Source organism: Delphinus delphis, chromosome 4, assembly GCF_949987515.2.
Source record: "Delphinus delphis chromosome 4, mDelDel1.2, whole genome shotgun sequence".
NCBI classification, from domain to species: domain Eukaryota; kingdom Metazoa; phylum Chordata; class Mammalia; order Artiodactyla; family Delphinidae; genus Delphinus; species Delphinus delphis.
This window is the reverse complement of record NC_082686.1, coordinates 2,070,453-2,093,828: the sequence shown is the minus strand read 5'-3', so window position 1 is coordinate 2,093,828 and position 23,376 is coordinate 2,070,453. Positions and strand designations below refer to the sequence as shown.

General features: G+C 43.4%; 1 protein-coding gene across 2 annotated transcripts in view; it reads left to right on the top strand.

Moving 5' to 3' along the window:
- Positions 1-23,376, top strand: part of TRAPPC10 (trafficking protein particle complex subunit 10) — an 88,885-nt gene that overhangs the window by 4,331 nt on the left and 61,178 nt on the right. The window lies entirely within an intron of this gene.

Here is a 23,376-nt window from a genome sequence, read left to right as displayed (position 1 = left end):
TTTATTAAGTAGTTAGGTTCAAATAATTTTAGTAAGTATTATGTCCTAACAGTAGTTATTTGAAAAAAAATACACATAAATTGGAGGAAAATTTTTGTTTCATTCTTAGGTATAACCACAATAACATATTAGGGACGGCCACACCTGTTGGGCGCTGCGCAGCTTCTCTAGCCTGGGAATCCGGTTGGACGCCGCTGCTTTGTTTATTTGACTGTGGAGGGGGTGATTCTTGGCCTTTTATTACAGCAGTTACCCTGTTTTGTGATGATAATGATGGCATTGAAAGAACTGTAGCACGACGTAGTATTGAAACTGATGAACTCAGCTGGGGCCTGGGACATCTTCAGTATTGCTGTTTCCCCTCAAAAATTTGGAACACCCCTTGGGCCCTCTCTGGGTTTGCTGCGGTACCCTGGGCACGCATTTGGGAACCCATGTTACTAGTATGTTAGCCCAACTCTAGGGTGGTTCAATTGAACCAGTAATTCAGAAGTGAAAAGCTTCCCTTTCCACTTGAACGTCAGCTCGTGTGCCTGATTTACAAGATGTGTTTCTGAAGAGTTTCTAGTAAAGTTTGGTTTATGCAGTGAGACTCAGGGGTCTGATTTTGTTTTTATTTAAGCACTGATGAATCTCTGAAGTAATCAAGCATGGCAGGCATAACGCATGAGCCGGTCTTTCCCTAGAAAGGAACTGACAGCATGGTGGTTGGTCCACACAACAGGAGGTAGGAAAGGCCACTTGGTTACCTTTTATTGAAAAGGCCAGTGACTTACTGAAGAATTTTTTGTCTAAAAAAACTTTTTTGCCAGTACGGAGTGGAGTCTCTTTCCACGTGGATTGCACAACTTGGCGCGTGGTCTCCCAGGGGCTCCCTGTTGATCTCGGGGCCCTCTGCTCTGGCCTGGGGGCTTCGGATCTAGATGACAGACCACGGGAGGGGGACTGCGCAGCCTCAGATTCTCCTGATCACCCCTCTCTCTCACAGTCTCCCTGCTGGCGTTTGCCCACAGCCTCCTGGGCTTTCTCTCCTCCCTTTATACCGCCTTTCCTCCTGTCCTTTCCTCCCTGCTGCCCCTGCCGTCAGTCAAATCGTCCCTTTGGAACTGCTCTTAACGTGAATTTTAAATGTATTCACAGTATTTTGCACTTAGAGAATATTTGGTTTTTAAATTTAAAATTGATGACCTTGTAGTCATTCCCAACTTCTTTTTTTCTGTCACAACCAACATTCAGTCTACCAGCAAATAGCATTCTGTCTTTGAATTGATCTAGAATTCAGCCCCTTTTCCCCACCTTCACTGCTGCTCCCCCAAACCCCAGCCCCCTTCATCTCTCCCTGGGACCCCAGCAGCCTCCCAGCTGGCCACGCCATTTCCAGCCTGGCCCCTGAAGCTCGTTCTCTCTGGGGTTGAAGGCAGTCTCTCTAAGAAAGAAGTACAGCATGTAATTCCTCTGCTCAGGACCCTCCAGGGGCCACCCACCTTCTCAGCGTAATATTCCCAGACCTTCCCATGGGCTCTGAGACCCTCTGCGGCCTACCGCCCCCTGGCCCCAACACTGGCCTCCTGGCTGTGCCTTTAACCACTTGGTCCCTACAGCCCCTGTTCCCGTGGTGCCCTCATTGCTTTCCTGACCTGCTGGGTGCTTCCCTCCCGCTCCCTGGGCTGCGCATGTGCCACTTCCCAGGCCTGCTTAGGGTTTGGCGTCGCGTCGCCTTTATTCAGTCTTGTTGGCTCAGCTCCCGCGTGATGGAACATTTGTTTTTTCATGGTCGATTGTTTCTCTTCACCCCTAACCCAGGCTGCCCGCACACTGGAATGTGAGGCTCAGAATTGCGGGAACTTTATCTGTTATGATCACTGCTGTGTTTCTGGCACCTGGACGGTGCTGAGCACGTAGTTGGTGCTCAGTGCATATTTGTTGAAGAAATCAAATCAATAAATGAGTAAACACTACTGTAAAGGGAAGACTGTGTTATATGAATTTGAATCCTGATTACTCAGACTTGTTTTTAGGTAAACTGCTGTGCACTTAGTTTTTTTTTTTTTCTTTTTGATACTGGGACATTCTCTGTTTGGAGTTTTTGAATTGAGGAAATACATGTTAATCCAGTAAAAGCAAAGCTCAGTGGTATGGTAGGGACCATAATCTTTGACGTGGTCCTTCGGAGTTGTGTTCAGATATGTTTTCTTTACTATAAGTCAGTAGAAATTTAGCTATGACCAAAACAAAGCATTCTCAGGTCGATGATTCAGCTTCTGCTGTGGAACATTTAGGATTGAGGGACTGTCAACCTGACATTTGGATGAAGCCTTGAAAGAAGATATAGCTGTAACTCTTCGAAAAGAAACTTTAACCTTAAATGTGTATAAATAAAAGCAGGAATACATTTTCATTATAAAGAATGGAATCTAGAAGTGTAATTGCTGGGTCAGAAGGGGGGAGCAGTTTACATTTTGAAACCTGCCCCTGAATCACCCTGTGAAAAAGCTGTCCTCTGAGATATACTCTGCCCCACTGGATGGGAGTCATCTTTTTAATCTTTGCCAATCTGATGGATGACTTTTTCTGAACAGCTTTATTAAGAGCTCTAATCTCCATACTGTAAAATTAATATCCATTGTACATGTACAGTCCTCTGACTGTTAGTAAATATTCAGAGTGGTGCAGCTATCACCGTAATTCAGTTCTAGAACATTTCCATCACCCCAAGAACTTGTTAGCAGTCAATCTCTGCTCCTATCCCCAGGCCTAGGCAGCCACTAATTTGCTTTCTGTCCCTATAAATTTGCGTTTTATAGACATTTCAAAGAAGTGAATCAGGTAATATGCTGTCTTCTGTCCGGCTTCTCTCACTCTGCAGTTTCTGAGGTTCATCCGTGTTGCACCAACTATAATTTGCTCCTTTTTTATTGCTGACTAGTATTCCGCCGTGTGGATGGACCACGTCTGGTTTATCCCCTCGCCAGTTGATGGGCGTTTGGATCGTTTCCCGCCTTCTGTCATGAGTAGTGCTGCTCTGTGCATCTGCATGAGTTGTAAGGTCTCACTGTATTTTCTTGATATATGTCCTTTATCAGGTAGGTGATTTGCAAATGTTTGGTCCTGATCTTTGGTTGTCTTTCAGTTAATGTATCTTGAAGTACAAACATTTTAAATTTCGATGAAATCCAGTTACCAATTTTTTTTTTTCCTATGGATTGTACTTTCAATATCATGCCTAAGAACTCTTTGCCCAGCCCAAGGCCATCAGAGTTGTTTTGGTGTTATATACCTGACAATTAGTGAGGTTCTTTTTATGTGTTTACTCGTGCTTGGACCTCTTCTGAATTGCCTGTTCATCTGGGTTTACTTTGACATATGAGAAGTGTGGCCAAAAACATACCTAAAAGATGAATTGGTATAGCACTAGGAAAGATGTACATTCTATTTTTGTATTTTATACTATATGTATTAGTTTTCTAGGGCCGCTGTAACAAATTACCAGAAACGGGATGGCTTGAAACAACAGAAATTTATTCTCTCACCGTTCTGGAGACCAGAAGTTGAAAATCAGAGTATCAGCAAGGCTGTACTCCCTCCCAAGGCTTTTGTGGGGGGTGGGGTGGGGTGGGAATCCTTTCTTGCCTCTTCCCAGCTCCCAGAAATCCTTGGCATTCCTTGGCTTGTAGCCACATCACTCCAGTCTCTTCCTTGTCTTCACACGGCTTTCTCTCTCCCTGGGTTTTCCCTTCTGTCTCTTGTCTGACCTGACAAGTGACCTCTTGTCATTGGACTTAGGTCCCATCCATATATGATCTGGAATGATCTTACTTGAGAGCCTGAGCTTAATCACATCTGTAAAGACCCCTTTTCCAAATAAGGTTCATTCTCAGGTTCTGGGGTGTCAAGACGTGGACAGATCTTTTGGGCGCCCTGTTCAGCTCCTTCATTACAGTGTCTGCACTGGCATTCAGGTGCACGTCGGCCGGCATCCATCGTATGTCTTTGGTTTTATATCACTTCTTCTGTCCTTGGAGGCTTGTCCTCATTGTGCTCCTGACCAAGGAGCAGGTCCCTGGTATCTGGAATTTTGGGCTTGAGATGTTGATACAAGGTGGGATGTTCTCTTAGGAAAAGATGAACGTTTTCTGCAATCTCTCTTTCCCTCTTTTTTCCCCTAGGGAAGTAAATGCTTTTGTATTCCTGCACAAGTGTTACATGATGTTTCATTCCTCAATATTATTTTAGGCCTTTGTTTGCAAAATTTTTTAAAAAGTGAGCAGAGAAACTATGAAGAAACTGACAGTAGGCTTAGAGGTTGGTTTCACCACAGAGTGGGATATGTTTGGAAGTTTTCTTATTTTTAACAGATCTGTTTAGTGTTTGGAAGGTGTTGCATAAGTTTCAGAGCTGAAATTTTAGGTAGAGCCTTGGAACTAACAATAACACCTGTGGTAACAATTTTTACTACATCCGTAGCTCACCGTTTGTAGGCACTCCTAGTCTGGCTGGGTCAGCCCAAAAGTTTCTAGGCATTGAGGTGCACAGTGGGAAGGGCCGTCAGGTCATTTTGAGGTTGAAGACCCGAGGGCCAATCTCGCTGTGCCTGACCAGGACCCCTCAGTGTCTGGGAGCGCGGCGAGGACCTGCAGCAAGGTGGCGCCTCCTCCGCCCCCACCACCTTACCTAGTGGTCGGGGCGTCAGACGCTGCCCACCCACACGGAAGGGGGGATTGTCCCTGAAATTACCCCTGAGAGAAAGCCTTTGCCAGAGAGTTAAGTAAGATAAAAATATCTCTTCCTTCAGTTCAGCAGTCGAAGAACTGAGTAGGGCAGCCGTACTGGAAAATTTTAGTGTAATCTTACTCATTCTAAAATTAAATTTATACTCTGAGAACTTGACAGCCAGCACCGTCATTGCATCTGCTGTAGGATATCCTGTCCTTTGGGGGCCCTGAATTGTCTAGTGTAGAACATGAGGGAGTTGGGCTAGATTTGCTGTCAGCGAAGGTGTACTCAGCATCTCTTCTGTGCCCGGCGCTGTTGCAGGTGCTTGGGTTACACCTGTGAGCAAAGACCCCAGCCCTCTTAGAGCTTACATACATAGTAAATTATGTAGTGTAATAGGTGATACGTGCTAGGCCAAAAAGGAGAAAGAGAAAAGGGTAAGAGAAGTGGCAGAAGTGTTAACATTTCAAACTTTTTATTACAGAAACTTGCAAATATGTAAAAAGAAATAGAATTGGGTGAAGAAACCTTACAAACCTATCGCTCAACTTCAACAATTGAATGAATGTCAATCTTGCTTCTTTATACCCCCCATTCCTTCCAATCCTATGTTATTTTGAAGCAAATCTCAGGCATCACACATTTATCGGTAAATGTATGTGTTACGGACTGAATATTTGTGCCCGCCCAAATTCATATAGTGAAGCCCAAGCCCCTAATGTGGTGGTCTTTCTGGGAGGTCATCAGGGTTGGCTTGGGTCATGAGGGTGGGTACCTTATGGTGGGGTCACTGACCTCATAAGAAGAGGAGAGATTGGGGGGCACTTGCGCTCTGCAAGTCAGGAAGGAGAGCCCTCCCTGGGAACGCAGTCAGGCACCTTGCACTCCAGCCTCCAGAACGCGGAGGAAAACAATTGTGTTGTTTAAGCCACTCCATCTGGGGTGTTTCGTCATGGCAGCCTGAGCTAAGACAGTATGATCTCTAAAAGACAAGGACTTCTAAAAAACATAACTGCAAAACTTTTATGGCATCTAAATAAAACAATTCCTTAGTATCAAATATTCAGCGTTTACGTTTCCAACATGTCTGAAATGTCTTTTTTTTAAAAATTCTTTGAATTATTTAGTATCCAAATAAGGTTTTGAGATAAATGTCTTGTCTCTCCTGCAATCTTGATTTCCCCCCCATCCCTCTTTTGTTCCTTGCAGCTTCTTGAAGAGCCCAGGGGGTGTGTCTTGTGGTCCCCTGCCTGGACTGTGCCAGCTGTGTCCTGTGGTGTCTGTCCTCTGTTTCCGGTAGGGTGTCAGAGCCCGAGTCTGGGTCAGAATGCAGTTTGGATTTTTCTGGCAAGACTTGCACAGGTGGTGGTGTGTTCTTCTGTCAGCAGGCGCAATAATGTCTGGTGGTCTCTCTTTTCGTGATGTTAGCAGATATTTATTCTCACATCATTAATTCCCTAAGGGTTGCAAAACCGTGCTATTTATTCTAATTTTACCGTTTCTTCATTTATTATCTGAAAGATTTCTGTAAAGAGTGTGTGTTTGTACACACGCACACGCACACACATTTGTTTATGTTATTCGGTTACCCAGTGGTATAGTTTGTGTAGGAAAGGCAGACCAAATGCTTGATTCTTCTTTACATAACTTCTCAAAATGAGTTAGTTCACTAGTATTCTTCATTGGTGATCAATTAGCTTTTGCTTATTTTTATTTTATTTTTGTAGTATCATTATGAACTTAAGGATTTAAACACACTTGGTTGGTTTCAGTCCATCGCACTTGTTATCCTTACTGATGGGCAGGCTCCCTCTTTGCCAGCGGGCTTGTGAGTGTAGGAATCTTTGTTAGTTTCCTTGCTCTCTGGTATGAGGCAATGTTCCAGACTCATTTTGTGCATTTCCTGTCCTGGACGTGGAGTAGCCATTCTCCAGGGAGCCCTGATTCCTTCTAGTGGGAGATGGTATTCGGAGACCCCAGTCTGTGTGCTTGGGCTTCTAGTTGCTGCTGGGCTTTTTCAGGGGGCAGAGCTAGGAATTTAAAGGCGGAAGCACATCCTGAGTTCACTTTGATCTTTTCAATTCAAATTCAGCACTTCAGGGTTTTATTTAACCACTCTTTCCTCTATATTTGCTTTCTTCCTGCTCTTTTATATTTTCTTTCTTCCAGTTTTCAGGGATGCTTGGGGATGATAGTGTTAGAGCGAGGTCCTCAGACTGGATCAGAATCCAGTGGAGCGCTCGTTGGAACCTGAGGCAAGGCCCCACCGCAGAGTTTCTGACTGAGCAGGTATGGGGTGGGGCCTGGAAACCAGCACTTGTAACAAACACCCAGACGATGCTGGCGCTGCAGCTCCAGGGAACTGCTTACTCCACCTTCCACAGCCTCTGAATAACACTTTAACTCTGCCGTCAACAATGTGACTCGTGAAGATAGACCTAAAACTTTTTTAGTAGTTCTTTGTGGCATTTGGATATGTTACCCCACTAGGAATGAATAGTCAAATTTCTACTAACTGCACATATATTTAATAACCTCATTTGTTTCATTTTTTCCTGATATTTTTAGGGAAAGCTTTTTTAAAATTTAATTTGTTTTATAATTATATAAAATACTTACATGCTTCCAAAGGCAAATCTACCAATACGATACATTTAAAACAATCTAGCGTATACCCCTGTCCTCTCTACCGTATCCCTGCCCTTACCTAAATAGTCTCCTTCTATAGGAGACATTCATACATATTTGTATTTCCCTTTCTTAGGTAAGAGATTACAAACTACACACACATTTTTCCCACTTCGCTTTTTTTCCCTCAGCGTTTCCTGGTGGACATAGCATGTGGAGATCTTTCCCATTGCTTTTTTTTTTTTTCTTTTCGGTACGTGGGCCTCTCACTGATGTGGCCTCTCCCGTTGCAGAGCACAGGCTCCGGACGCACAGACTCAGCGGCCACGGCTCAAGGGCCCAGCCGCTCTGGGGCATGTGGGATCTTCCCAGACCGGGGCACGAACCCGTGTCCCCTGCATCGATCGGCAGGCGGACTCTCAACCACTGAGCCACCAGGGAAGCGCTCCCATTGCTTTTTATAGTCCCCTAGAACTCTGTCATGTCCATGTGCCGTGGTTTATTCCACCGGTCTCCCATCAGTGGAATTTGAATGGTTTCATCTCTTGCTGTTTGACATAGTCTTGCATTGAATAGCCTCGCGTGTGTGTCTGTCTTCTCATTTTCCCTGTGTACCTGTCGGGGTAGAGCGCTGCAAGGATTGCTGGGACTGTGGTAAACACTTAGTCTTGCTAGATGTTTTCAAACCCCTTTCATAATGGCGCGCCTTTTGAAAACTGCAGTTAGACCACATTGAGAAAGAGAGTGGTCTTTGCACAGACCTCAGGGAGGTGAAGGGGAAATGCAGGCAGAGAGCGGTTTGGGAACCCTCCTATCCAAAGCCTCAGGTCAGGGGCATGCCTGGAGCGAGCAAAAGACCTCTTCCTGAACTTGCAAATGCTGTGATTCAAACTGCTACAGTCTTACTGTATTTCCTTCATTTTAACAATATGTAAACCTTCAAAGGCTGATTCTTCAGTCTTCTCGTAATTTGATGCATTCATCCGATCTTTCTTTTTCTGTTGGAACTCTTCAGTTTTAAGTCTAGTGTGGTGTCCGAGTGCTAGAGAAGCTGACTGCTGTCCCCCTGCTTAGAAGTGTGTACTCAGACCTCCTTAACACTTGGCATGTGTGTTAACTTGTCTTTCAGACTTCGGGACTTTCTATCTTGTGAGTGGTCTCTATGTATTGGTTGTAGTTCCTTTTCTGCAAACTCCCACAGTATGAAACTTGATTAACACTCACACATTGTACTTTGTCCCTTTGGTCACACCTGCGGGGTGGTGACTGTTGCGTAGACTGGGTTCCAGGAGTGAGGGACACAGGGTGGGGCAGGGGAGCAGGTGTGTCTGTCACAGTCAGGCTCGGGGGAAGGCTGGATGGAGCAGCCTAACAGGAAAGCTAGTGATGACACGGCAGGGTGTGCTGAGTTGTGATTTAAAATCACCGTTATTTTAGAAGGCCTGACGCAGGGGATCTGTGACAACTGACGACCAAGTGTAGGCGATTCCTATCATGTCAACTGGAGGAATTACTTTTCTTTCAACTTGGCCTCTGCGGCTCAGAGCTGTGGGAGGGTTCATTTGCTTTTCTTCTCAGTATCCACCTTCCAGTAAAGGGAGCGCAGTGTTTATGTGTAGAAATGGGCCATCAGTTGCCTGGTCATTTTCGGGCACAGGCCAAACCTTAATTTCTATTAATCCTTGCAGAATCTGGATACCATCTGGGTCTTTTTTGTTCTTTCTTGTTAGCCTTCGCTCCGTGCCCCCACCCCCAAATGTGGAAGCCTTTCACGTACAGATACTCTAGGAAGACCCCTGGGGAGGGCTTCCGTATTCCAGGAGTACACATTTGATAATAGTTTTCCCCATGAAAGAGCTACCAATTTGAGGCATTAATTCACTTTTATTACCACATTGACACTACACATAAATTATGGCAAGTACGTTTTACATATTATTGAATAGGCTGCAATGACTTCCCAGTTTGTGACTTTGGACTTTTTTTTTGTCCATTTGAAGGTCTGTTGTACTAGAAGCTGTTGAGGAGAAATTAAGGAACGTACGATCTGAGAGTGAGCGCACGTGTGCTTAGGGTTAAAGACAGTGCCCTCCTTAACACTTCTTGTTTTCAAATAGGAGTCAGCTGGCTAACAGTGAAGTGTAGCTTTATTTTGTTAACAGCGTGCTTAAAGAATGGCTGTTTTTTTTTTTTTTTTTTTTTTTTTTGCGGTATGCGGACCTCTCACTGCTGTGGCCTCTCCCGTTGTGGAGCACAGGCTCCGGACGTGCAGGCTCAGCGGCCATGGCTCACGGGCCCAGCCGCTCCGCGGCACGTGGGATCTTCCCGGACCGGGGCACGAACCCGTGTCCTCTGCATCGGCAGGCGGACTCTCAACCACTGCGCCACCAGGGAAGCCCCTGATCCTTTCATACGTTTGTGTTAGGACCGTCACAGTTTGTATGTTTAAGTATTGGTAACAGTCGGATGCCAGTGACAGAAAGGTGCACTCTTGTTGGTGGAAGGTCTTCTGGAACCTGTGTTTTCAGCCAAGCTGTGTCAACACAGCCACTTCAGATTCCTTGGGAAACAGTAAAATGAGGAAACAGAGAAGCACCTCATAGCAGCAGCCAGGAACGCTGAGTTCAGAGCGGGCTGCCCGGTGCGGCGTGGCCCAGCCCTGGTGCTTGGGAGCCGCTTCAGTAGCTGGGTGGGCAGGTGCTGGGGGCCTGGGCCTCCACGTGTGGGGTGGCCCTCGGTCCCAGGGCTGCTGTGAGGGCTCAGGGCACCTGTGCAGAGTGCTGTCCGAGAATGCACGGTAAACAGATGGGCCCTCTTTTAACCTTTGTTAGCTAGTTCTCTCTCTATAGTTTAGCACATCCTCCCGGATCATCAGATCAGATTACATAGGTTTTTTTGGGGGGGGCGGGGGGCAGCAGCGCAAATCAAATGCTTTTATTTTTCCCTTTTAAGTCTGTCATGCACCTTTCATAGTTGTGTCAGTTTTTTGCGGCTGCTGTAACAAATTACGTAGATTTTGTGCCTTAAAGTAACATAGAGATATTCTCTCAGAGCTCTGGAGACCAGAAGGCTGACGTGGGTCTCCTTAGGTTAAAATCAAGCTGTGGGCAGGGCTGATCCTTCCCGAGGCTCCAGGGGAGAATCCGTTTCCTGCCTTTTCTGGCTTCGAGAGGTGCCCACGTGCTTGGCTGTCTGGGCCCTTCCGCCTTCAAAGCCAGTGACACCAGTTCAGTCTTTCTCGTGATGCCATCTCTTTGGTTGTGGCTCTTCCACCTCCCTCTTCCCTACTTAAGGACCCTTGTGAGTACAATGGGCCTGTCCAGTATTCCAGGATCATCTCTTTAAGGTCAGCTGACTAGCAGCAGCCTTAATCCACCTGCAGCCTTAATTCTCCTTCGCCATGTAATGTAACATGTTCCCAGGCCCCAGGGAGTAGGCCAGTTACATAGATTTCCAACTGCCCGTAACATGTGTCTGGGAGAGAAGCATTGGAAGTAATGATTCTATAAGTATGGAAACCCTGTGTCTTTCCCAAATGAGAGGTGGCTTTTTTCAGTCTCCCCCGAGGCATAATTGGTAGCTCTGGAGCATTCAAACCGCATTTGGTAACTTACGCTACTTTTTCTGCAGACTGTTTAGTGCCAAATTCAATCTTATGTCATAACCAAGTGCTAAAATCTTTTAAAAATTATTACATAAACATTATAGGAACATTAGCAACAACGAATGTATGGCTTTTTGAACATAGATACATTTTTCTTCTAGATTAAGAGATTATGTGCCTTTATTTTAGTCTAGTTTAGACATCGCACATTCCTGAGATGCAGACTGTGAGCCCCTCTGTAATCTCCTCCCACTAATGGAACCACTTTGCACGGTTTGGTTTGGATGTAGATTTTCAGGAGGATGAAGCATTCACTGCTTTTTTATCTGCGGGAGGCATTTTCACACAGAGCAGGACTGTGGACTCAGTTCTCTGCTCTTTAAGTATCAACGTAAGACTGATTCTGTTCTGGTTGCAATTGACTGTTAAGAATTGAAAATCTGAATTTTAAAAATGCTTTGACACTAAGTAACTTTGTGGATTTGCAGTTCTAGTGGACCCTAAAATAAAAGTTTTGTGCATAAAATGATTGAAAGTTTTCATTGCTCTTTAGGATGGTGAAGGGTGCAACAGATGATGTGTGACTGACAGTTTGTGACTGGCCCTGGCCACGGCCGGCCGAGGTGGGTCTGACGCATCCTCGCGGGTCTGTCTGGGCCTGTTACTCAGCTTTGCTTAGACTCTCATCTTAGTGATAGCATCTTGGGTCTGAAAGACTGTCTAGCCTACACGTTTCTATTTTTAGTTATAATCGACTTCTTTGAAAATTAGAGTTGTTTCAAAAATAACCAGCTTTTTACTGCTTTGGTGTTGGTCATCTGACATCCAAATGAGGGAATTCCCTGGCGGTCCAGTGGTGAGGACTCGGCGCTTTCACTGCTGTGGCCCCGGGTTCAATCCCTGGTCGGGGAGCTAAGACCCCACAAGCCGCACAGCGTGGCCAAAAATAAACAAATAAATAAAACCTGAATGATACATCTTTATCTGTAGTTATTTATGTTTCTTTGGACACGTGTTAGTGTCTTTTTACGTTGGTAAAAGTTAACTACTTTATAATTGTCCTTCTGTTTTAAAAATTTTAAGAAAATGTTAAGCTGAGTTTGTTGAAATATGATCCATTTATGCTTAAGTCACTGAAATCATCTTTCTGAATTCTTCCCCCCGCCCCGTGTTTAATTAGTTCTTATCTGCTTTTAACAAAGAAAGTTTAAAATTACATGATTAATACATGAATATATGCTTCTAAAAATCTCAGAGCATGCAGTCATAATTCAGGAAATAGCGAAGGTCTGCATCAGTCATGTGACTGCATGGAACAGCAAATCTAATCACAACTGGCGTAAGTAAGAAAACAGGTTCAGATAATCAGAAACCCGGGGCTCTGCCCCCCTTTCTTGGGGAGCGTCTGAGCTGGGCTCTCCTCAGCCTTTGGACTTAGGCCCAGCCTGGGGTCAGGTGCCAGCAAGCCTGGGCACCATCCAGACGGAGTGCCTGCGTCCCTCTGCAGAGCAAGGCCACTGTCCCCTGATGTTTCCCTTTACGTTTGAGTGGCCCCTCTGCCTGTTGTCAGTCATTGCTCCTGCCTGGGTGCTGCCACGCGCCGGTGCTGATGGTCCGCAGACGCCCCTGGAGCCGCCTGTGGGTGCCCTGACTTGCCCCATCCTCATATCCACGTGTCCCCAAGTGAGTGACGAGACGCGCACACACCCACAGGGAGAGAGAGATTTATATTGGGTTGGCTGAAAGGTTCGTTCCGTTTTTTTTCCATAAGATGGCTCTGGTAGCGCCTAGTTGTCTTAACTTCATTTGAAACAATTTGGTAAGATTGTATTGACAGCTGTCATATCGGCATGCATTTAAAAAAAAAAACTTACCAAAATTGGTGAATTTTTGTGTAGCCATTTTAATATTGAAGGTGGAAGAAAAACAGCACTTTCCGCATATTATGCTAGATTATTTCAAGAAAGGTAAACACGCAACTGAAAACACAAAAAAAGATTTGTGCAGTGTATGGAGAAGGTGCCGTGACTGATCGAAATGCCAAAAGTGGCTTGCGAAGTTTCGTGCTGGAGATTTCTCACTGGACGCTGCTCCACGGTCGGGTAGACCAGTTGAAGTTGATAGTGACCAAATCGAAACAATAATTGAGAAACAATCCACGTTATACCGTGCAGAAGATAGCCGACGTACTCAAAATATCCACATCAAGCATTGAAAATCATTTGCACCAGCTTGGTTATGTGAATCGCTTTGGTGTTTGGGTTCCACATAGGTGAAAAAAATCCTCGACCATATTTCTGCATGCGATTCTCTACCGAAACATAACGAAAACGTTCCGTTTTTAAAACAAGTTGTGATGGGCTATGAAAAGTAGACACTGTACAATAATGTGGAACGGAAGAGATCATGGGACAAGCGAAATGAACCACCACCAACCACACCAAAGGCCGGTCTTCATTCAAAGAAGGTGATGTTGTGTATATGGTGGGGTTGGAAGGGAGTCCTCTATTAAGAGCTCCTTCCGGAAAACCAAACAATTAAGTCCAACAAGTACTGCTCCCAGTTAGACCAGCTGAAAGCAGCACCCGACGAAAAGCGTCCAGAATTAGTCAACAGAAAATCACATAATCTTCCATCAGGATAACACAAAACCACATGTTTCTTTGATGACCAGGCAAAAACGGTTACAGCTTGGCTGGGAAGCTCTGATTCATCCATCATATTCACCAGACATTGCACCTTCAGATTTCCATTTATTTCGGTCTTTACAAAATTCTCTTAATGGAAAAAATTTCCATTCCCTGGAAGACTGTAAAAGGCACCTGCAACAGTTCTTTGCTCAAAAAGATAAAAAGTTTTGGGGCTTCCCTGGTGGCGCAGTGGTTGAGAGTCCGCCTGCGGATGCAGGGGACGCGGGTTCGTGCCCCGGTCCGGGAAGATCCCACATGCCGCCGAGCGGCTGGGCCCGTGAGCCATGGCCGCTGAGCCTGTGCGCCCAGAGCCTGTGCTCCGCAACGGGAGAGGCCACAACAGTGAGAGGCCCGCGTACCGCAAAAAAAAAAAAAAAAAAAAAAAAAGATAAAATCTTTGGAAAGATGGAATTATGAAGTTGCCTGAAAAATCGCAGAGGTAATGGGGACAAAACAGTGAATACATTGTTCAGTAAGTTCTTGGTGAAAATGAAAAATGTCTTTTATTTTTACTTAAAAACTGAAGGAACTTTTTGGCCAGCCCAATATTAATGGGATTGTGCTTTGAATTACCTTTACAAATTATTTTGATGTCTCCCCTCTCTCACCAAAAAAAAAAAAGAAAGAAATCTTAGTTGTTGAAATAAATAGTCTGAGTTGACTCTTTTAATAGGCCTCTTGAGTAAGAAAAATAAACACAGCAATTTTCTGAACAGGGTTCTCTGAACACATCAATCTTAAGCCTCAATTTTGCTTCTAGTAGCTGTTTTTTAACAACTGAATCCTTATTGGGTTTTCTCATGCCCCTGTTGCCCATGGGATCAAAACAAAATGGCTCTTACAATTCAGACCTCAGAACTCGAATGGCTTTTCTGCTAAGTGGTTGGGCTATTTTGGGGAGCTACAAAGTATACACTGTTAATTTAATTACCTATCACATAAGCCTAGCTTTAATTCTTCTGGGGTTTTACACCTAAGCTCTTTCCTGTCTCTCTCTTTTAGAGCTCTGGCTCTCTATAGCTCATTTTCAAAGACATCTCTATTTTTCATAATACTCAATATAAAGACTTAGGAGTATTATCATTAATAATAGCTATATATTCTGAGAAAATCATGGAGGCTTTTCTTCATGTTCAATCAATGTAGAATTTCAATGGGTGAGAAGAATTTGACCTTCAAATGTAAATCAGGGGTGCTGTATCAGTTGGCTAGGGCTGCCATAACAAAATACCACAGGCTAGGTGGCTTAAACAACAGAAACTTGTTTTCTCACAGTTCTGGTGGCTGGAAGTCCAGATCAAAGTGTCGACAGGGTTGGCTTCTGAGGCCTCCCTCCTTGGCTTGGAGGTGGCCAGCCTTCTTCTTGCTGTGTCCTCATGCGGTCTTTTCCCACCCCAGAGTCTGTGTATCCACATTTTCTCTTATAAGGATTTCAGTCAGATTGGATCAGGGCCCATTCTAAACCCCTCATTCTAACGTAATCATCTTTTCAAGACCTTATCTGCAAACACAGGCACATTCAGAGGTACTGGGGGTTAGGATTTCAACATATGAATTTTACAGGGACATGGTTTAGCTCCTAATAGGCGCTGAGATCGAATGGTCACTTGTTAAGTCCCCAGTTATTGTCAGATGACGTCTTTGCCCTTGACAGAAGTGCTAATTGACCTATAATCTTTTAAAATTAAATTTAGGACACAGATTAAAGATTTATTTTATGATAGAATATGAGAAAAATTTTTACTTTATAGTCTCCACTTAGACAAGTTTTATAAGTTTTATATCGTATAACAGGATTTCCTGTGGGGGACACTTGGGAGGGGGTGTGTAAGAGGCACTTCATTTGTTTACTCTCTACATAGGTTTTTCTTTTCTTTTCTTTTCTTTTTGCCCTTAACATCTTTATCCAAGTATAATTGCTTTACAACCTCGTGTTTCTGCTGTATAACAAAGTGAATCAGCTATACGTATACCCCCATATCCCCTCCCTCTTGCGTCTCCCTCCCACCCTCCCTGTCCCACCCCTCTAGGTGATCACAGAGCACCGAGCTGAGCTGCTTCCCACTAGCTATCTGTTTTACATTTGGTAGGGTATATATATCAATGCTACTGTCTCACTTTGTCCCAGCTTACCCTTCCCCCTCCCCGTATCCTCAAGTCCATTCTCTACGTCTGCATCTTTATTCCTGTCCTGCCCCTAGGTTCATCAGTACCATTTTTTTTTTTTTTTTTTAGATTCCATATATATATGTTAGCATATGGTATTTGTTTTTCTCTTTCTGCCTTACTTCACTCTGTATGACAGACTCTAGGTCCATCCACCTCACTACAAATAACTCATTTTCATTCTTTTCTATGGCTAATATTCCATTGTATATATGTGCCACATCTTCTTTATCCATTTATCTGTTGATGGACACTTAGGTTGCTTCCATGTCTTGGCTATTGTAAATTAGAGCTGCAATGAACATTGTGGTGCGTGACTTTTTGAATTATGGTTTTCTCAGGGTATATGCCCAGTAGTGGGATTGCTGGGTCGTATGGTAGTTCTATTTTTAGTTTTTTTAAGGAACCTCCATACTGTTCTCCATAGTGGCTGTATCAATTTACATTCCCACCAACAGTGCAAGAGGGTTCCCTTTTCTCCACACCCTCTCCAGCATTTATTGTTTGTAGATTTTTTGATGATGGCCATTCTGACCGGTGTGAGGTGATACCTCATTGTAGTTTTGATTTGCATTTCTCTAAAGATTAGTGATGCTGAGCATCCTTTCATGTGTTTGTTGGCAATCTGTATATATTCTTCGGAGAAATGTCTATTTAGGTCTTCTGCCCATTTTTGAATTGGGTTGTTTGATTTTTGGATGTTGAGCTGCATGAGCTGCTTGTATATTTTGGAGATTAATCCTTTGTCAGTTGCTTCATTTGCAAATATTTTCTCCCATTCGGAGGGTTGTCTTTTCGTCTCGTTTATGGTTTCCTTTGCTGTGCAAATGCTTTTAAGTTTCATTAGGTCCCATTTGTTTAGTTTTGTTTTGATTTCTATTTCTCTAGGAGGTGGGTCAAAAGGATCTTGCTGTGATTTATGTCATAGAGTGTTCTGCCTATGTTTTCCTCTAAGAGTTTGATAGTATCTGGGCTTACATTTAGGTCTTTAATCCATTTTGAGTTTATTTTTGTGTACGATGTTTGGAAGTGTTCTAATTTCATTCTTTTACATGTAGCTGTCTGTTTTCCCAGCACCACTTTATTGAAGAGGCTGTCTTTTCTCCATTGTATGTTCTTGCCTCCTTTGTCATAAATTCGGTGTCCATATGTGTGTGGGTTTATCTCTGGGCTGTCTATCCTTTTCCGTTGATCTATATTTCTGTTTTTGTGCCAGTACCATACTGTCTTGATTACTGTAGCTTTGTAGTGTAGTCTGAAGTCCGGGAGCCTGATTCCTCCAACTCCATTTTTCTTTCTCGAGATTACTTTGGCTATTCGGGGTCTTTTGTGTTTCCATACAAGTTGTGAAATTTTTTTGTTCTAGTTCTGTGAAAAATGCCATTGGTAGTTTGATAGGGATTGCATTGAATCTGTAGATTGCTTTGGGTAGTAGAGTCATTTTCACAGTGTTGATTCTTCCAATTCAAGAACATGATATACCTCTTCATCTGTTTGTATCATCTTTAATTTTTTTCATCAGTGTCTTATAGTTTCCTGCATACAGGTATTTTGTCTCCTTAGGTAGGTTTATTCCTAGGCATTTTATTCTTTTTTGTTGCGGTGGTAAATGGGAGTGTTTCCTTAATTTCTCTTTCAGATTTTTCATCATTAGTGTATAGGAATGCAAGAGATTTCTGTGCATTAATGTCGTATCCTGCTACTTTACCAAATTCATTGATTAGCTCTAGTAGTTTTCTGGTAGCATCTTTAGGATTCTCTGTGTATAGTATCACATCATCTGCAAACAGTGACAGCTTTACTTTTTCTTTTCCGATTTGGATTCCCTTTATTTCTTTTTCTTCTCTGATTGCTGTGGCTAAAACTTCCAAAACTATGTTGAATAATAGTGGTGAGACTGGACAACCTTGTCTTGTTCCTGATATTAGAGGAAATGGTTTCAGTTTTTCACCATTGGGAATGATATTGGCTGTGGGTTTGTCATATATGGCCTTTATTATGTTGAGGTAAGTTCCCTCTATGCCTACTTTCTGGAGAGTTTTTATCATAAATGGGTGTTGAATTTTGTCAGTAGCTTGTTCTGCATCTATTGAGATTTTCATATGATTTTTTATCCTTCAATTTGTTAATATGGTGTATCACATGGATTGGTTTGTGTATATTGAAGAATCCTTGCATTCCTGGGATAAACCCCACTTGATCATGGTGTATGATCCTTTTAATGTGCTGTTGGATTCTGTTTGCTAGTATCTTGTTGAGGATTTTTGCATCTGTGTTCATCAGAGATACCTTTTTTTGTGAATCTTTGTCTGCTTTCGGTATCAGAGTGATGGTGGCCTCATAGAATGAGTTTGGGAGTGTTCCTCCCTGTGCTGTATTTTAGAAGAGCTTGAGAAGGATAGGTGTTAGCTCTTTTGTAAATGTTTAATAGAATTCGCCTGTATAGCCATCTGGTCCTGGGCTTTTGTTTCTTGAAAGATTTTTAATCACAGATTCAATTTCAGTGCTTGTGATTGGTCTGTTTATATTTTCTATTTCTTCCTGGTTCAGTCTAGGAAGGTTGTGCTTTTCTAAGAATTTGTCCATTTCTCCCAGGTTATCCATTTTATTGGCATATAGTTGTTTGTAGTAATCTCTCATGATCCTTTGTATTTCTGCAGTGTCAATTGTTACTTCTTTCTCATTTCTAATTCTGTTGATTTGAGTCTTCTCCCTTTGTTTCCTTGATGCGCCTGGCTAATGGTTTATCAATTTTGTTTATCTTCTCAAAGAACCAGCTTTTAGTTTTATTGATCTTTGCTATTGTTTCCTTTATTTCTTTTTCATTTATTTCTGATCTAATCTTTATGATTTCTTTCCTTCTTTCCTTCTTTCTTTTCTTTCCTTCTTCCCTCCTTGGGGTTTTCTTTTGTTCTCTCTCTAATTGCTTTAGATATAAGGTTAGGTTGCTTGTTTGAGATTTTTCTTGTTTCTTGAGGTAGGATTGTATTGCTATAAACTTCCCTCTTAGAACTGCTTTTGCTGCATCCCATAGGTTTTGGGTCATTGTGTTTTTTTTACTGTCATTTGTTTCTACGTATTTTTTGATTTCTTCAGTGATCTATTGGTTATTTAGTAACGTATTGTTTAGCCTCCATGTGTTTGTATTTTTTACATTTTTTTTCCTGTAATTGGTATCTAGTCTCATAGCGTTGTGGTCGGAAAAGATACTTGATACGATTTCAATTTTCTTAAATTTACCAGGGCTTGATTTGTACCCAAGATATGATCTATCCTGGAGAATGTTCCATGAGCACTTGAGAAGAAAGCGTATTCTGTTGTTTTTGGATGAAATGTCCTATAAATATCAATTAAGTCCATCTTGTTTAATGTGTCATTTAAAGTTTGTGTTTCCTTATTTATTTTCATTTTGCATGGTCTGTCCATTGGTGAAAGTGGGGTGTTAAAGTCCCCTACTATTATTGTGTTACTGTCAACTTCCCCTTTTATGGCTGTTAGTGTTTGCCTTATGTATTGAGGTGCTCTTGTGTTGGGTGCATAAATATTTTAAATTGTTATATCTTCTTCTTGAATTGATCCCTTGATCATTATGTAGCATCCTTCTTTGTCTCTTGTAATAGTCTTTATTTTAAAGTCTATTTTATCTGATATGAATATTGCTACTCCAGCTTTCTTTTGGTTTCCATTTGCATGGAATATGTTTTTCCATCTCCTCACTTTCAGTCTGTTTGTGTCCCTGGGTCTGAAGTGGGTCTCTTGTAGACAGCATATATTCAGGTCTTGTTTTTGTATTCATTCAGCCAGTCTATGTCTTTTTGTTGGAGCATTTAATCCATTTACATTTAAGGTAATTATCAATATGTATGTTTCTGTTACCATTTTCTTAGTTGTTTTGGGTTTGTTTTTGTGGGTCTTGTGTTTCCTGCCTAGAGAAGTTCCTTTAGCATTTGTTGTAAAGCTAGTTTGGTGGTGCTGAATTTCCTTATCTTTTGCTTGTCTCTAAAGGTTTTAATTTCTACATCGAATCTGAATGAGATCCTTGCTGGGTAGAGTAATCTTGGTTGTAGGTTTTTCCCTTTTATCACTTTAGTTAAGTATGTCCTGCCACTCCCTTCTGGCTTGCAGAGTTTCTGCTGAAAGATCAGCTGTTAACCTTATAGGGATTCCCTTGGATGTTATTTGTTGCTTTTCCCTTGCTGCTTTTAGTATTTTTTCTTTGTATTTAATTTTTGATAGTTTGATTGATATGTGTCTTGGTGTGTTTCTCTTTGGGTTTATCCTGTATGGGCCTCTCTGTGCTTCCTGGATTTGATTGACTATTTCCTTTCCCACGTTAGGGAAGTTTTCAACTATAATCTCTTCAAATATTTTCTCAGACCCTTTCTTTTTCTCTTTTTCTTCTGGGACCCCTATGATTCGAATGCTGGTGCATTTAATGTTGTCCCGAGGTCTCTGAGACTGTCCTCAATTCTTTTCATTCTCTTTTCTTTATTCTGCTCCCTGGCAGTTATTTCCACCATTTTACCTTCCAGCTCACTTATCTGTTCTTCTGCCTCAGTTATTCTGCTATTGATTCCTTCTAGAGTATTTTTAATTTCAGTAATTGTGTTGCTCATTACTGTTTGTTTGCTCTAGTTCTTCTAGGTCCTTGTTAAATGTGTCTTGTATTTTCTCCATTCTGTTTCCAAAATTTTGGATTATCTTTACTATCATTATTTTGAATTCATTTTTTAGGTAGCTTGCCTGTTCCATCTTCATTTATTTGGTCTTGTAGGTTTTTACCTTGCTCCTTCAACTGTAACATTTTTTTGTCGTTTTTTTTTTTTTTTTTTTTTTTTTTTGATGGGTGGTGCTGTATTCCTGTCTTACTGGTTGTTTGGACTGAGATGTCAAGCACTGGAGTTTGTAGGCAGTTGGATAGATCTGGGTCTTAGTGCTGAGATGAGGACCTCCGGGAGTCCTCACTCCAATTAATATTCCCAGGGGTCTGAGTTTCTCTGTTAGTCCAGTGGTTTGGACTTGGAGCTCCCACCACAGGAGCTCGGGCCTGACCTCTGGCCTGGGAACCAAGATCTCACAAGCTTTGTGGCACGGTAAAAAAAAAAAAAGGAAGGAAGAAAGAAAAAAGAGGTGCAGTACAATATCAAAGAATAAAAAAATAAAATTGGAAAGATAAAAGATATATTAGGAAAAATAAAACTATAATTGAAACAACTGCAACAAAGTAAAATAAAACCACAACAGAGAAAAGAAAAAAAAAAAGAAAAGGGGGGGGCGAACGAGACAAAAGGATAGATCACTAACAAAGTATAAAGAATAAAATAAAATTAGAAAAATAAAAGGTTTATTAGGAAAAATAAAAGAATCAACAACAATGAATCAACAAGGTGAAACAGAACCCCCATCTAAAAGAGGAAAAAACAACAAGAAAAAGAAGCCTTGGCTCTGAGGGCGGAGTTCAGGTGGGGGTGGAATTTAGGCAGGGGCGGGGTTTAGGGTGGGGCGGGACCTAGGCGGGTTGGGGGGGTGACGTTTGAGCATGGGGTGGGGCCTCTGCTTAGGGCGGAAGGGGAGAGGCAGCACGTGGAAAGGAGGGCCTCTGGAGTGTGGAGCTCCGGAGTCTGGAGGTAGGGCCCTGAGTGGGGTTGTGTGGGTGGGGCTTGGTCCCAGCACCGTGGAGGGAGTCTCAGAGGGGGTCTCCGAGTGTAGGGGCGGGGCTTGGGCTCTGCACAGCAGGAGGGAGGCTGGGAGGGCAGAGGATTAGGCCCGGGAGCCCAGCAGGCTCCCTGGTGCCTAAGTGGACAGGGAAAGTGCTGGCCCCGTTCCCTTCCGTTCCTTCACACCCCTCCCCACCATCTCCCCCGGGATCTCCCCTGTTGCTGCTGGACCCCTAACCGTGCATGGGTGGGTCCCGCTGGGTGCAGGAACTCCTCCTCTCCCCCAGCTGCCCCTCAGGGGTGCTGGTCCTGGAGGTCTGGCCTTTACTTTTGCTCCCCCTTCCCTCCCTCCCATTCCCTCGGGACCCTCGCAGCTGAAGGAGGCCTCGGTGGGCACAGGATCAGGTCCGGGATCTCATCAGGCTCCTGGGCAGGGGAAACCTGGCCACTCTCCCTTTTGATTCTCTGCCCTCCCAGTGGTCCCCCAATTTCCCCCTTCAGGTGTGGGATCCCTTCCCCTCCCCCAGCCGCCCCTCAGGGGCGCCAGTCCCCTCCTGCCTCCACTTCTCCTCCCTCTTCACTCTCCCCATGCCCCATGTCCTACCCAGTTGTTGGGGGTTCGTCCTGTCCCCTTAGGTGTCTGTGGTCCCCCACTGGTGCCTGGTAGGTGCCCTAGTTGTTCAGAGACACGAATTCCACGTTCTCCTAGTACACCATCTTGACTCCACCCCCTGTACCTTTATGTGAGACTTTATTGCAAGGACCGTATATATATATATATATAACTAAGTGGAAAAGGAGAAAGCTTCTATGTGTTTGCCCTAATTACTGTTTAGCAAAGTGTAGTGATTTTTATATGTTAATCTTAGAACCTTTAAAAGAGACAGCAGGAGTTGGCGCTCAAGGATAAGGAATCTGAAGCCAACTGAAGGTTTTCTTATTTTGATTTCTAAGACAACTACCAAATAAATGAACATGATGAAAAATGATGAGTTAAAACATAAAAGTTGTTTTTATGTCAACAATAAATTATTAATAGTAACCCTTATTAAGGATTTACTTTGTGTCAGGCCTTGTTAGCATTATTTGTGTTGACTCACTCAGTCTCACCACAGCCCTGTTGGGAGCTATTCTTATTTTCCCATTTCACAGATGGTCCCCGAGGCACAGAAAGGCTCGATGGTCTCCCCATGCTTTCTCGCCTGGTAGCTGGTGGAGCTTAGGTGGGAACCAGGCCATCAGCCTTTCAGCCTCTGTGTCCAGTCACTGTGCCCCACGGCCTCTCTGATAAGCAGCTCAGCTGCCCAGAAACACCGTTCCTCTCAGCAGTCACTTGACAGTGTTATGTGGTTTGGGGAAGGTTTTGTTTTGTTTTGTTTTTTGCGGTATGCGGGCCCCTCACTGCTGTGGCCTCTCCCGTTGCGGAGCACAGGCTCCGGACGCGCAGGCTCAGCGGCCATGACTCACGGGCCCAGCCGCTCCGCGGCATGTGGGATCTTCCCGGACCGGGGCAGGAACCCGTGTCCCCTGCATCAGCAGGCGGACTCTCAACCACTGCGCCACCAGGGAAGCCCCTGTTTTGGTTTTTTGGGGGGGCTCATGATAGCAAAATAAGCAAATGTATTAATGGCCTACATCAATCCCCAATGATTTCTTTAAGATCAATAGAAAAGCAAATGGAAAATGGTTTTGCTTAAAGTTAGAGGATCCTCTGAGTATAAGAATTTGAGTCATCTACTTTTTAAGCCTAAGTGCGATATGGTTATGCTATAATTTTATGAGAGCTAAGTGGATTTTTCAGTTCCGTCAAAGCTAGGATGAAAGAGCTGAATTAACAGCTTAGCATGTGAATTCAGACACTCCTGGGTTCCTCACTGGTCTCCGCAGCCAGCCAGCTTGTGCTCCCCCTTCTTGGCCA